Here is a 13,761-nt window from a genome sequence, read left to right on the forward strand (position 1 = left end):
TTCATTAAACAAACCTATAAAATTACTTGCTTCATTATGTATTTTAGTTACTTTCTTCACATTGTACGGTATCTCTTCACCTTCTTCTTTTGCCAGCCAGTTTTAAGTGCCTATTTGAAATCAATTTCTCTAATAATGGGCTTAATGAGCTCATCAATTAAGGCTGCCATAATGGAATGTAACTGTGTGGTTTCAGTTATCAGTTAAACTCTGGAACTAATTTCCATGCTTCATCTATCAAAAATGATTGGCTAATATTGTTTAGCTTCTGCTTTAGGACGATAGGGAGACCTCAGGCCCTCCTTCACTAATGTCCGGAGGGCTGAATTTCTTCTTGGAGAAGAAGAAAGGGAGGGAGGCGAGATGGGATGGGAAGAACAATGAGCGGAGAGATTTGGGCCCCTATCTGGATCTGGAGTAAGTGTGATCCTGTATTTCAATGCCAGCATGGTAATTAGTAGTAATGGATTACATTTTCAGACGTATTAGATAAAATGATCGTTCCACATGAAAAATCCCATTATGAGTTTCTTACCTCACGCTCCCTCTGTCTCTCTCCTGCTTTTTCTTGCTCTCTCCGTTTTAATAACCACTGCCCTTTTCTGTGACCCCTTTAAATAATGGTATAAATGGTCAATAGACCTAAACATATAAATATTTCCTCAAAACAATGGCCTTGCTTTTATAGCAGCCAAACATGAATTTTGGGAAGCGCTTTCTTTGTACAGAAAACAATAAATACCTTACCACACACAAAAATCTATCAAGCCAAGAAAAACTCCAGAAATAAATGGAGTGTAAAATGATAATTGTTTTAAAAAAACACTGTTAAAAAGCAGAGAAATTGGAAAAATAATGGTTTAATTTCTGTTTCTTTAATTAATGAATACTGGGAACATTTATCTGTTCTTGTTGTTAAGATTAGATGTGTTCAGGTTAGCATGCTAAAAAAATTATTAACTGCTGGTGGGATTTTAATGGTTCTCAGATATAATTGAAACTTCCCAGGCTAACAATAGCCAAATTTACCTCACAATCCACATATTGACTGAAATGTTTAAATCTGTTTAGCTGTCAGAAGCTTCATGTGACCTTTGCTGTGGCTGTATATATTTCTCTTACAGTGGCATCCGTGCTTTTCCAGACATTTTCCAGGTGTTTTTAAGAGGTGAAGGAAGGCCACATTTTGGATGGAGAATGGCAGGCTGGAGGCTGGCTGAAGTTGAACAGCAGGGACTTTTGTGATACAGCCTCTTTATATTCACTGTAATGGGACCACTCTTCAAGTAAGTGACTTGAAACCAAAGACACCATGCGAGGTGGAAGTTAGCAATTAGGTGTCAGAACCTGGATGCTGCTTTTGTTTTTAAGACATGAACATTCAATGCTGGTGTAATATTATCCAGTACAACTCAAAACCAGAGGGTATGTGAGTGTCACAAATGCCATCCCAGAAATGCTCCGACTAAGAAAGATTCCTCAAGTTTTGCTTTGGAGAGCCCACGATGAGAGACGACCTCCAGCAGGTTATCAACCAAAGCAAACCAAAGGGGGTCTGGAAGGGAGGGACAGCAGGGTTTAGCAAAGGTTTCCTTCTCAAAGGGAGAGCCATTAGTATCTGGCTGTTGCTCTGCGAGTGATTTTGTAATTGATTGTGCATTAATTTTCTGGCTCTGATCTTGCACCAGTGTTCACAGTTGACACTGGTTATGTGAACTGTGTTATTTTTACCAGTAAACTTTCTTCTCATGAATAAAATTAATGCCAGATATGCTCTTCTGTGAAACAGCAGAAACTGTGGCAAAGGAAATCAAACTAGTTTGCAAACTTTATAGTAATGCTGTTCAAATAGTCAAGCTGTACAATATGAGGGAGTGAGCTCTCATAAAGTTAGAAAGCATTTAGTTTTCCAGAAAATAACATTTATTTTTAAGTCTTTGGTATGATGAAGTCTTTTCCACCCCTAACTATTCTTTGATTCTATGATTTCATGTATTTTTTCAAGTTAGATTTCATAGAAAACTATAAAAACAGGGTGTTGACAAGAGATTTAAAGTAAATAAACTCTAAACAGCTCCTATAGTTTTCTTGTGTATTTTTGACATTTTTCATGTTTTGAGTGTTTCTCAAGAAAAGTATAAAGAGAAAGTAGTGAAGGGAGAATCTAACTGAAGATTTGTCTCTCCTCATCTTCAGTTTGGCATGGCAGAGCTTCGAAAACCCAAAATTTCTCAACATGCTTAAAAAACAAAGGAGAAATCTTTTAGTTACATGTAATGTATTGTAGACAGACTAAGAGAAGCTTAAGCTCAATTTTCTTTTCCAATTGGGATAATTTTAATGTTGCTGATTTAATGTAGCTATAACACTTGTAAAGCAAATGTTATTCTAGAGCTGCAATTCATAAAATTGCAAAGAGAAACGCCAGTGGTAGACATGAAGTAGTGCTGTTAAATCCCATGCTCTGAGCTCTGATTTAGCTCCCAGTTCCTTTGCAGACTCCCCTGATCATCTGGTCCTTTAAAATCTCCCTCTGCCTGAGTGAATGGGGATGTGGAGAATGCCTGTGCCCCCACTTTGTGTGCCACAGATCTTTGATTCTTCTCTGAGGAAAAAATTATATCTCCTTGGTTTTGGATTTACTAAATAGTAAAGCCTATAAGTAGGCTCTTGGGGTCTGAAAACACAATTGCTCCAGTGCTACCTCCAGCAAGACTCATGTGCACCCATTTCCCCCACAAACACTGAAAGAAACCTCTGTTGGCTGTGATTTGCCCTTTTCCTTCCTTTTTTCTTCCAGGACACTGGCTCATGAATAGCATGGATAGGCAGCAGACAGCAGGAGAATGGCACAGGAGGAACCTGCAGTGGTAGCAGTCCTTTTTGCAACTCAAGGGCTATAGGCAGCAAAGTATCCTCAAAAGCAGAGATCTTTCTTGGCAAATCCTAGTGCTGTGAGAGCAGGAAGAGAACTCAGTGAACTTCAGTTGTATGCTGCTGTTATGAAAGCTTAAAGGGCATAAAAGTATGATTTTTATATTTAGCATTAGGGCATGCATTGGCCTTGGTTCTGCTGTGCCACCCAATAGTCTTCAGCTCTCATTTCTTTAATGGCAGAAGATGATTTGTAACCAGTTGTAAAGAAGATAGCAGGTTTATTCTGAATCCTTGATGGCTCCCCTCTGCTCCTTCCCTTTAAAATAATATTGCTATTATTTAAAGACATTCAAAACAGGGACACAGTGTCACTGTCCACCAAGGTTTCACTCTTGGTACTTAGATATATGCTATACCTTTGTCACAGGATAAGAGAAAGGGGACATGGCAGGCCTTGAAGAAATGAAAGGGCTCTAAATAATAGTAATAATAAGTATTTACAAAAGTCTGTCTTTAAGGGCTGTGTGGGCTCTGCGTGCCCTATTTATGCCTTTCTAATCCTCAAACAATAGCAGTGGGGTTTCTTTCGCTGCAGCACACCAGCGAGGTTAAACATTATTTCTGTAACAGCCTTTTGTTTCCAGCTCCCATGGAGAGAGGGGGGAAAAAATTGAGATAAAGAAGTGTTATTAAAATTGTGACACACGGCTCTGGGAGTACGTTAAAGATAGAAGGAGCCAGGACGTCAGGAAAGAAATAATGAAATGCAAAAATCACCCAGACTGACAATTGGGAGCCTATGTAGCAGCTTAGCCTGTTGGTCCAAGGCTATTTGTCATAATCAGCGGCACTTTTCTCATTAGCAAAAAGCCATTACCAGTGGACTTTATCAGCAGCTGTGAGTTATCAAGGGGCACACAGCAATCCTAGCGTGTAGTCGTGGGGTTCAGCAGGGGTCCGGCTGCTTTAATAAGCCGCCAACTCTTTCCCCAAGTTCCCAGTCAGGTGTCAGTGCCATTCCTGGAGAAGCAGCCGAGTGCAGTCTATTAACCACCTCCCTCCAGTGCCTTCCCTATCCCCCAGCCCAGGAGAGAAAGCCTCTCCCCCTCTCCTTGCCTTCCCCTTCCGTCCTGACCCGCACAGCGGCCAACTGGGTTAAGTCTGTCCTACTTGTCTGGATCAGTCCTACTCTTCTCCTCTCTTCTTTTCCACATCTCCATGCTAGCTCTGCCCACTGCAGCTTGCTCAGTCACCTTGCATGAATCAAGCTTTTCTTCTCCTTCTTGCTCCTTTGCTGTTTTCTTTGCATAATGTGCAAAGCCCTATCGCCTCCTTCCTGTTCTCTCTCCAGTGCCAGCTGGTTGGATGTGCCCTCCGAATCCTGCACATCAGCAGTATAGGTTGCATTTTGGGGAGCACCTCCAAACTTGCTCTGACCTGCCGTAAGTCTTGCTGATGTAATATGGCTGTGCCTGAGCTCACAATGAGATTTTTTTCTCTCTTCTCTGTGTTCTATCATCTGCCCTGTGAGATGGATGGTCCCATCATACCCTTTTAAGACTTATTTAGACATTTCTTTCCTATAAGTATTCTCCAAGACCTTTTCCAGAGATCATGTCCTGCCTCAGACAGATGATTGGGACAAAAAAATGCCCTTTTCTTGCCCACGCTGTGCTGTCTCCATGACAGATGATATTGAGCAGAGTTGAGTTGAGCCTGTGCCTAAGGCTGGTCTGGAAGAGTTGGACTTGAGCACCTGGGGGGGACTGCCTCAGTATGCAGGCACCCTTGCAGGGCTGCTTGGATATAGACATCCAGGGAGAATAAAGAGTGCATTCAACAACTTCATGAGGTACATCCAAAGCATCCTTTTAGTGCAAGGAGGGAAAATACGATCCCTTCCCCTTGTTTTTTTTCAAATGCAAATAAAAATTTTATCAGGGTTTTTTTTTTCAAATTTCAATTTTTATTTTTATTTTTTTTTTAAATTTTTAAGTACAAATAAGATGTCCCATCCCTGGAAATGTTAAAGACCAAGTCGGATGTGGCTTTAAGCAATCTTGTTTAGTGGAAGGTGTCCTTGCCCATGGCGGGAGGGATGAAACTAGATGATTTTTAAGGTCCCTTCCAACCCAAACCATTCTGATTCTGTGTGATTCTGTGCAAATAGATGTCTTGCTTCTTAAGTTGCTGATTGGAACTCCCTTTCAATGGGAAGAAAATCAAAGCAATTCAATGCCAACTCACTTCCAGTCTCTTCATCTTCTCTGTGGCTGGAGTGGCAAATTCGCAGCATTTTAAGAAAACAGCAAATAGTATCTCACCTCACTGGGAGGTGAACATGAAGGATGGTGATCCTCAGTGTGCTGCTCCACTGGACCCTACTGGAGTCATTACAAGTCATGGACTGAAAGATCTGAGCAGATCCAGCATTTAATGAAGTCGGTGAAAAGACTCTTATTGACTTCAGGGAGCTTTGACAGAGGTGCTGGTTGAGACAAAAAGAATATAGTCCTGCATAGAGCTGAAAATTCTACTGGTGCAAACTCCTGTGATAGAGATAAGGAAATGTGAGATTTCTAGGCTGATTTGAGGGCATGTTTTCCACCCTTTGTTTAAATTCTAAGGCTTTAGAGACACCCTTAGCTATATTAGTTTAAATTTATGCACAAGAAACCCTAAATTATTATGATTACTGATGCTGTCAGAGGTGAGAAAACGCCTTCAGCGAGCATGGCTAGGAGCAATTCAAGACCAGGTTGGATGAGGCCTTGGGTGATATGGTTTAGCATGAGGTGTCCCTGCCCATGGCAGGGGGGTTGGAACTAGATGATCTTAAGGTCCTTTCCAACCCTAACTATTCTGTGATTCTATGATTCTATAATTTTGCATTGGAGTTTGCTGTATAGATACCCGCACTGGAGATGGCTCACCTGCAGAGGTGTTGGAGGGGCACTTCCAGGGTGTGGATTATCAAACATGATACAAGCACCTATGAATTGTACCATAAATTTACCCATTGCCCTTCTTGAGCTGTAACACAACCAGATGAATGAGTGTGTTATTGACTTAAATCGTATAGACAGTTGCATTCACTCAGATGCACCTTGCCCTGCCTGGCTCGCACGGTTACCTTTCCTCCATCAATAGGAATAAGATCTCAGGAAAAGTCCTGGATCTTGATTGAACAAAATGCTTTTAAAATATTAATAATGATATATTAATAACATTTTCAATAATCTCCAGGCTTTGTATATTAAAGTTATCCCATAAAGAGGTTTTGCTGACCCAAAGCAGTGCCATAATGTGTTGCTTTGAATACTTGTAAAAAGGTAGTATTTTGACACTTTCTTTTTTTTTTTTAACCAGAACTATTGCACAAGTTGGAAACTCATTCATTATTGTCTGCATTGTGAACCAGTATTTCAGGCACATTGGAGGAATTTTTTACCACCGTTGTCCTATGGTACAGATGGATAAATCTCTCATCTGGTCTGGAAAAATACTGACACCATCCAGCTTTCTGAAGCTGGGTGGCAAGGTTGAAAGAGCAGACAGCTTCACACTCTGCAATTATTATTTTCACCTTATTTAAGTTTTATTATTTTTAAGATATTGTTTGGGCAACTATGTTATGAAGCAGGAGCCTTAACAAGTAACTTGGATGCCTCAGTCCAAGAAAAAGCTTGTAATCGCACCGTCTGGCACGTAGGTTCAGGTGCCTGTATGGGTGGTGGACTAAAGGGGGATGGCAGTGACTGGGATGATGGGAGCAGCCCTCAGCACATGGTTGCCTGAGATGCATCAAAACCCCTGTGAGCTCCCAGGAGGAGGGTGAAGGAGATATCCAAAGAGGGACCACAAGGTGGCTCTAAATATGTTGAAGAGGAGATTCTTCCTTCCCTCCTTTCAGATATCCTAACCAAACATCTATGAGGAAAAAGCAGCTGCTATTGCTTTTATACATATGAACTGCACCACAGATAATAGATACTCCTTTAAAAGTATTGCTCTTGAAAACAGATCTGCTGACAGCTGGGTCCCTCAGTTAACCACACCAAACCAGGGGCTGGGCAACCACTGGCCTAGTAAGAAAGGGGTGTCATGGACCAGAGTATCATAGGTATTACTTTCCCTGGTATTACCTGTACTGACATAAGCCCTTCACTTTTTCCACTTTTTTTTTTTTCACTGTGCTTTTGGGATTTCTTTTTGGTTTTAACACTTAAATTGCTGATAACAGGCATTTGAGCCCATAGGTCCTTTCCAACCTAAATATTATATTCTAGAATATGCATATATCACATACATATACTCTATTCTATATTCTAGAATATGCATATATCACATACATATACTCTATTATCTGAGATTACAGGGAGAAAGCAGGTTGTTCATAGTTTGGAAAAGTTGTCAATTTATTTACACTGCAAGGAGCTGGGTTATAAGGCTCTGAAACACAAGCAAATCAATTCTGCCTCAGCAAGGAACACTGAACGCCCATCGACTTCTACAGCAGGGGTGAGTGGTTCAGGCAAGAGGAGGGAACTGAGCCCCCGAGTGTAAAATGCAAATTCTATCAGTTTGCTTCCATTCAAGGGAAAATCAAGGACAAAAAAAATTTACTTTGCTTCCTATTGTGTTGTTCCTTAGAGTTTTTTGGTAAAAACACAGAGGAGTTGACCTTAGGGTCTTTTTTTACCTCTGTTAAATTTAAACGTTTGCTATACGAAAGAGAATGCAATGTGCTGTTTTCAATATCAGATGTTAAACCTTATTTGAGGCATTTTGGTTCAACATTCTCTGCCTTTCAGGTCTGTGCAATTCTATAGTCAGGGTGCTGTCTAATGCAGATATTCATATCCATGAAAATGTAAGAAGTATCTACAGAGAAAATCCTACAGTTTCAATGACTTAATAAGCACTTTACCTCTGAGATGTTTCTAAGAAAGAACCTGATCAGTACATGATGTTTACGTAAACTTGAATTCTTCACTGTAATGGAGAACAGAGAGTAAATAATCTTATTCTTTATCTTGCACATTGGCCCACTTCAAGACAGATGAATGCATCTTGTAACTGATTAGAAATGGGACCGTAATCTCAGCTGCAAGAATCAGCAAAGGAATTGTTCTCAAGAGACAGAAGCAGAGGGAAAGGACTGGAGGGGAAAATCACTCACTTTTCTTGCTCAACTGTTGTCCAAATCTGCCTTCCTCCCTCCCCACATCCCCCCCCCCCCGAAAAAGAGAGTGAATGATCATATTGCATCTATTATTTTGGACAGAATTATAACCAAAGAGTTGTAGTAATAAAGTTATTTAATATTTCAGACAATACCCATTGAACTTGCAAACCATTTTATTCTCTCCCCATGTCAACTTCTTCGTCTTTTATTCTGAAGATTAATAGAATTCTCAATAGAGTAGAAAAGCGCCTCAAACACAGCAATCACTATTAGGTTGTTTGTTGTTGTTATTATTATTATTGTAATTATTATTTTGTATAGACAGCTTGTGCAAAACAATGTTTAACTTGGATAAATGTAAGTAGAGAATGATAATCCTAGGTATCACTATAGAATAAGATGAAAGGGGCTGAGCAATGGCAATGCTAAAAAGGGTTTAGAAATGTTAGTGGAATGCAAACAGGAAGGAGTATATTACATAATGCTGCAGAAAATATAAAACTCTACTTCTCGCAAAGGAAAAGTGTCTCATCGAGATGGCAGTGCTCAGCTCTGCTCTCCATTCAGCAATTAGCTTTGTGACTTATATAAGTCACATAGTGTATAAGTGTTTTGCTGCTTCAGATCCTTGTAATACTCACCAGAATCGAATACTCACTGTTGATCTGCCATGGATTCTCTGAGAACAAAACCGTATCTGTCAGTCAGCACACAGCTAAGCATAGCACCCAGCCTGGTGTACTGCAGACATTGCCATGCCTGGCCTACATTGGACATAAATAAGTAGTAGCCCCTATATGAAGCTAAGGGATGTCAATTAAAGATGATCTACAGCTTGACTGTGGCTGTAGATAGCTCAGTTTCAGCTGTGGCAAGAATAGAGTTGGCATAACAAACTCTGTCTTAAAAAGTGCATCAGAATGGATCTTGGGAATTAATTCTACCTGCATCAATGGCAGTCCATAATCCTAAAAGGACACCCAGATTAAGACAGAATTTAGGTTTGATAATATAGCCTATCTCCAGAGGAGACACTGGTATATAGAGTTACATGCCAACTGCAGATCATGCTATGGAATCCCTACAGTTCTTTTTATGGATTACAAACACATGAAAATTCTTCTGGCTTTCACAGAAAGATGTTGGACAGTGCAGCTGCCTTCTTGGAAGCACTGAAGCTTTCTGAAGGCAGTTTATGTGTATCGGCATGCACGCTGCAAGCATCTTTGGGCAGCAATGATACTTTTAAAAGACAAGTATTTGCAGATAAATCTGCTCTTTGTAATTTATTCTGCACATCTTGAATACTGGGAAATTTTGAGAGGCTTAGCTTTCCTGACGGAGTTGAAGCCTTATGAGATCCCCATTTATAAGAATGACTGAGTGATGCAGAGAGTTTAAGTGACAGTTCATTCTCTCTTAAGCCTTCCCTCAGCCAGTCTCAATTTGCAGAAGGAGATGGAAGGGGAAACAGGGAACGCAGTACTGTATAAAGACAAAAATCACAGATTGTGAGGTGCAAAAGGCCCATTAGACCATCTAGTCCATAGGCTTCCAGGAAGAGCATGCACTATAGGGTGAACTGCCAGCAGATTCTCAAGAGTGAAGATGACAATGGGATTAAAAGTCACTAACAGAGAAGAAAGTGCTGATGCAAGAGAGAAAACTCAAGATGTAATTTGAGTCTGTCCCTTCTAAAGTGTTATTCTCACATTTCTCTACCTTCCTATGCCACATCAGAAAGCTAGAAGTACTTGGAATAAGAGAGGAACCTAGACAGCTCATTGGGAAAGGTTCCCAGCAACTTCTGTTAATGGCTGTAAAGTAGCTGTATTTATTTTTATTAAAAATATTTAAAAGCAAATTAGTTTTCTCTGAGCACTATATTGTTGACCTTGACTTCAGAAAGTATCTCCTTTTAGACTGAATACTGAAAGAGTTATCAACTATAAAAGGAGAAGATTAAGGAGGGAAAAAACAGTAATATACTCCCCACCCTTCGACACAATCTGTAGCTAATTTTATGTAAGATTTTCTGGTGTAGCAATGTAAAATTTGTCTCTGATGTGCCCTTTCCAGTTGCTTCTCATAAGCTGCATCGCTTTATTTTCCGTATTTATCTTTGTTTCAATGAAATGCTTTGTCTTTCACTGCTTGTCCATGGTTTTGGCACCACTTTTGGACAATCTTGACTGAACTGAAAAGGTCACAGAGATTTCTGACAAGTTTTGTGCAAGCAGGCAGGAAGGAGGGGAGTAACCCTCTGTAAGAGAGGGTTATCGCTTAGACATAAGGAGATGGACTTACGAGACTTTCTGAAAAGCCTGTTTCCAAGCCCCATAGAACTCTGTAGAATTTTATGTCTGAACTCATCCTCCAGGGTCATGTAAGAGATTTTGCTCCTATGTGACTTCTGCAGGTCATTATGAGTTGTACCACGCTTTCTTCCCTAAGGTTAATTAAAACTTCAGGTTGTTTTCAAACTCACATTTCTCTTCAGATTTGTAGCCTCAAAAAAGTATCTCTAAATAAGCGCAAAATGCCTAATATTTCAAAGCCTTTTGCCTTATCCTAATGTAATTGGCCCGATTTTCAGCTATGCAAGTAGCGCACTTGCGCTTCTGCCCATGACTGTTCTTATGAGTAGTGGCTGCAGCCCCAGTGTTTATTATTGAACGTTATTATGCTCATGTTTGCTTATTTATTTTCCCCAGGATTTCAAAATCTTGTGGAAGAAATCATGACATTGCTTAATCAGTGGAGAGTGAACAAATGTGACCTTCTGAAAGAAACAGAAGCACTTGCACAATGCAGTGGGGTGCAACAAGCTCATTATGAGATGTTAGACCCCCTCTACTGCCAGTGAAAGCAAGAAGACTTCAGTAACTTGCAGTTTAGGACCACAAGAAAATAGATAAGCTTTGAACAATTCCCTGAAGGTTAATGTGCTTGGATGCCTGCAGCCCAGTGGGGAATGCCTGAACAAACCCCTTCCATAGAAAAACCCTCACCACTGCTCTGCAGGTGACCAAACACAAGATGTGGCAGCATCGTTGTCACAATGATGCACAGAAAGAAGTTGCATTTTGGATAAGGAGATCTTAAACTATTATAAATGCCTTGCCTATGCCAAATGGAGCAGGTGAGGGGGTTTGCCAGACACAACTGGTCTGAGGAAGATGTACATGCTGCAGTCAGGACCATGGCTGCCCTTGCATTATATGCAAGTCTGAAGTTCTTGCAAGAACACAGCCTCCATCCCTTGAATAACATAAGCTCTGCCTCAGAACAGTACAACCATTTGGAGCAAAGGCGTTATCAGCTAGAGCCTAAAGAACACCAATATCCAGTTTCTGATGATGGCCAAGACCAGCTGCTTGTGGGAGAAGTGAGCGCTCTGCAGGAGGTCACTTTTTGTTAGGCTAATGTGGGAAAGGATAAGCCTCATCCTAAACTTTATCAATTAGAATTGCTTTCAATCCTGAAATATTCAGTTCAACATACCTATTTTTCTGCCTGTCACTCCAGCAACACTGAACTATTTCCTTAGCAATGTAAAGCTAACATTGCTTAAAGCTGATTTAAAAGAATGCTGTGTAGCTGTAACTGCTGGTGTCTTCACTGCAGAACATGAAAAAAAATAAGGCCCCCTCCTTCATAGGCAGTGAGATAGCACTCAGAGATATACATTTTATGGTAAATTAAAAAATGTGGGAAAAAAGCAATAAAGGAACTTCCTCAAAATGGTTACTAGAGCTTTCCCTCATTGAAGTTGACAGGAATTTGTCAATAGATGTCCATGCACTTCAGACAGGCTCTATGAAACCAGTTAAATTTTTCACTAAATTTCCAGTGTTAAATGGTTTAATTATTTCACTTCCATTCATGTTGATATTGAAAGCCTAACAGAAATGAAATGAAATAAATAAATAAACGTGAGGCTAAATCTAATTGATTATTTCCCTTTCCAAACAGAGCTATAGTTTCAAATGCAAAGAAAAGTAATAAAGCCTGTGGCTACGACAGGGTTAATAGTAAAGACTGCTCTTTTTTTCCTTCCTTTGAAATGGCTCCATGGTTCCAGAATGACTCTTTGCTTCCCCTCTTAATCTGTATTTTACGAGTGAGAAGCTTTGCATTATGCAAATCGTTAGATAGGAACAGGTGACATTTCAGCAAAGAACATGATCAGCGGCCCGGGCCTGGATTGGGCTGCTGATTTATACATTAGTATTTGTCACAAGGATCACAAGTACTTCAGTCTACATTCTGCAATTTGCTCTTCTATTTTTTTTTAACTCCCCACAGTCCTTAAGGTGGAAACTTCATCAAAACATTTAAAACACACTGGCTGGACCAAAGGGAGCTGCTTTTCTTCTGGAATTGGGGGGTGAAACAACACAACCTTGTTTGGGTGACTGTTTCCTGGTGTTAATTGTCACTGCATGGTTGCTTATTGAAGCTTCAGGACCAAGCAGAGCACATCTGCACAACTCCAGAGCCAGAACCTCTCCAGCAGTCACCAACCCCCTTGGTAGTCCATTGGCTTTATTGCAGAAGGGGGACCACCATCAGATGGGTAACTTGGTGTCCTGGGTTCAGCAGTAGCAGTCATTTTCCTCCTTCTTAGTAGCTGGTGCAGTGCTGTGTTTTTGACTCAGCCTGGGAACAGCGCTGATAACACCGATGTTTTTAGTTGTTGTTCAGTAATGTTTAGTCTGACCAAGGACTTTCTGAATCTCATGCTCTGCCAGGGAGGAGGGGGAGCTGGGAGGAAGCAGAGACAGGACACCTGACCCAAACTGACCAAAGAGGTATTCCATACCACAGCACGTCATGCCCACTATATAAACTGGGGGCAGTGACCCGGAAGGGAGATCACTGCTTGGTCAGGCTGGGTATCGGTCGGTGGGTAGCGAGCAGTTGTATTCTCTTCCCTTGTTATTTGCCTTATCATTATTATTATTGATGGTAGCAGCAGTGATTTGTGTTACACCTTAGTTACTGGACTGCTCTTATCTCAACCCATGGGAGTTACATTATTTCGAATCTCCTCCCAACCCCTCTGGGAGCGGGGGGAGGAAGAGGGGGGGGAGTGAGCAAACAGCTGCGTGGTTTCTGGGTGACAGGCTGGGCTTAAACCACCGCACTTGGATTTTCATTTAAACTTTGCCAAACACCTACAGAACAGACATCTTCAAGGTAAAAAATGTGTCAGGATGCAAACATTTATAGTCCATTTTTATTTTTTCTCCTGGACATTTCCTAATGGCAGGCAGGCTCAATGCAGATTGATTTGTATGCCATCAGATATGTTCTGGACTGTAATTTTTTTTCTGGAAAAACTACTGGAAAAAAGTAGAGGATTTACTGCACTGAATTTAACATTAGGAGCAGTTGTTTTTCTTCCTTTCATCTTCTAGTTCTCTGAAGCATTTTGTTTTTTAGTTTCATAGTGGATTTGCTCCTCTCCTGCTAAAACCTTAAAGTTTTTTACTGTGACAGTAGCTTAAATCAGGGAACAGGGGAGGTAGTTAAATGGCCACAGTGTCATTCAAAAGCCAGTTAAACAACACTATTCACAGCAGTCTGCTCATGCTCCTCAGCATGGGCAGAAGCACGCTGGTGTGAAGGATGTGGTGGTTGCATGCTGTCCATCATCCCTGCCTTGTGTGAGAGGCACAACATGGCAATTC

The sequence above is a fragment of the Pezoporus flaviventris genome, unplaced genomic scaffold (genome assembly GCF_033815535.1).
Source record: "Pezoporus flaviventris isolate CSIRO_AGI_PZ_B2104156 unplaced genomic scaffold, CSIRO_AGI_Pfla_v1 ptg000002l, whole genome shotgun sequence".
Lineage (NCBI taxonomy): Eukaryota > Metazoa > Chordata > Aves > Psittaciformes > Psittacidae > Pezoporus > Pezoporus flaviventris.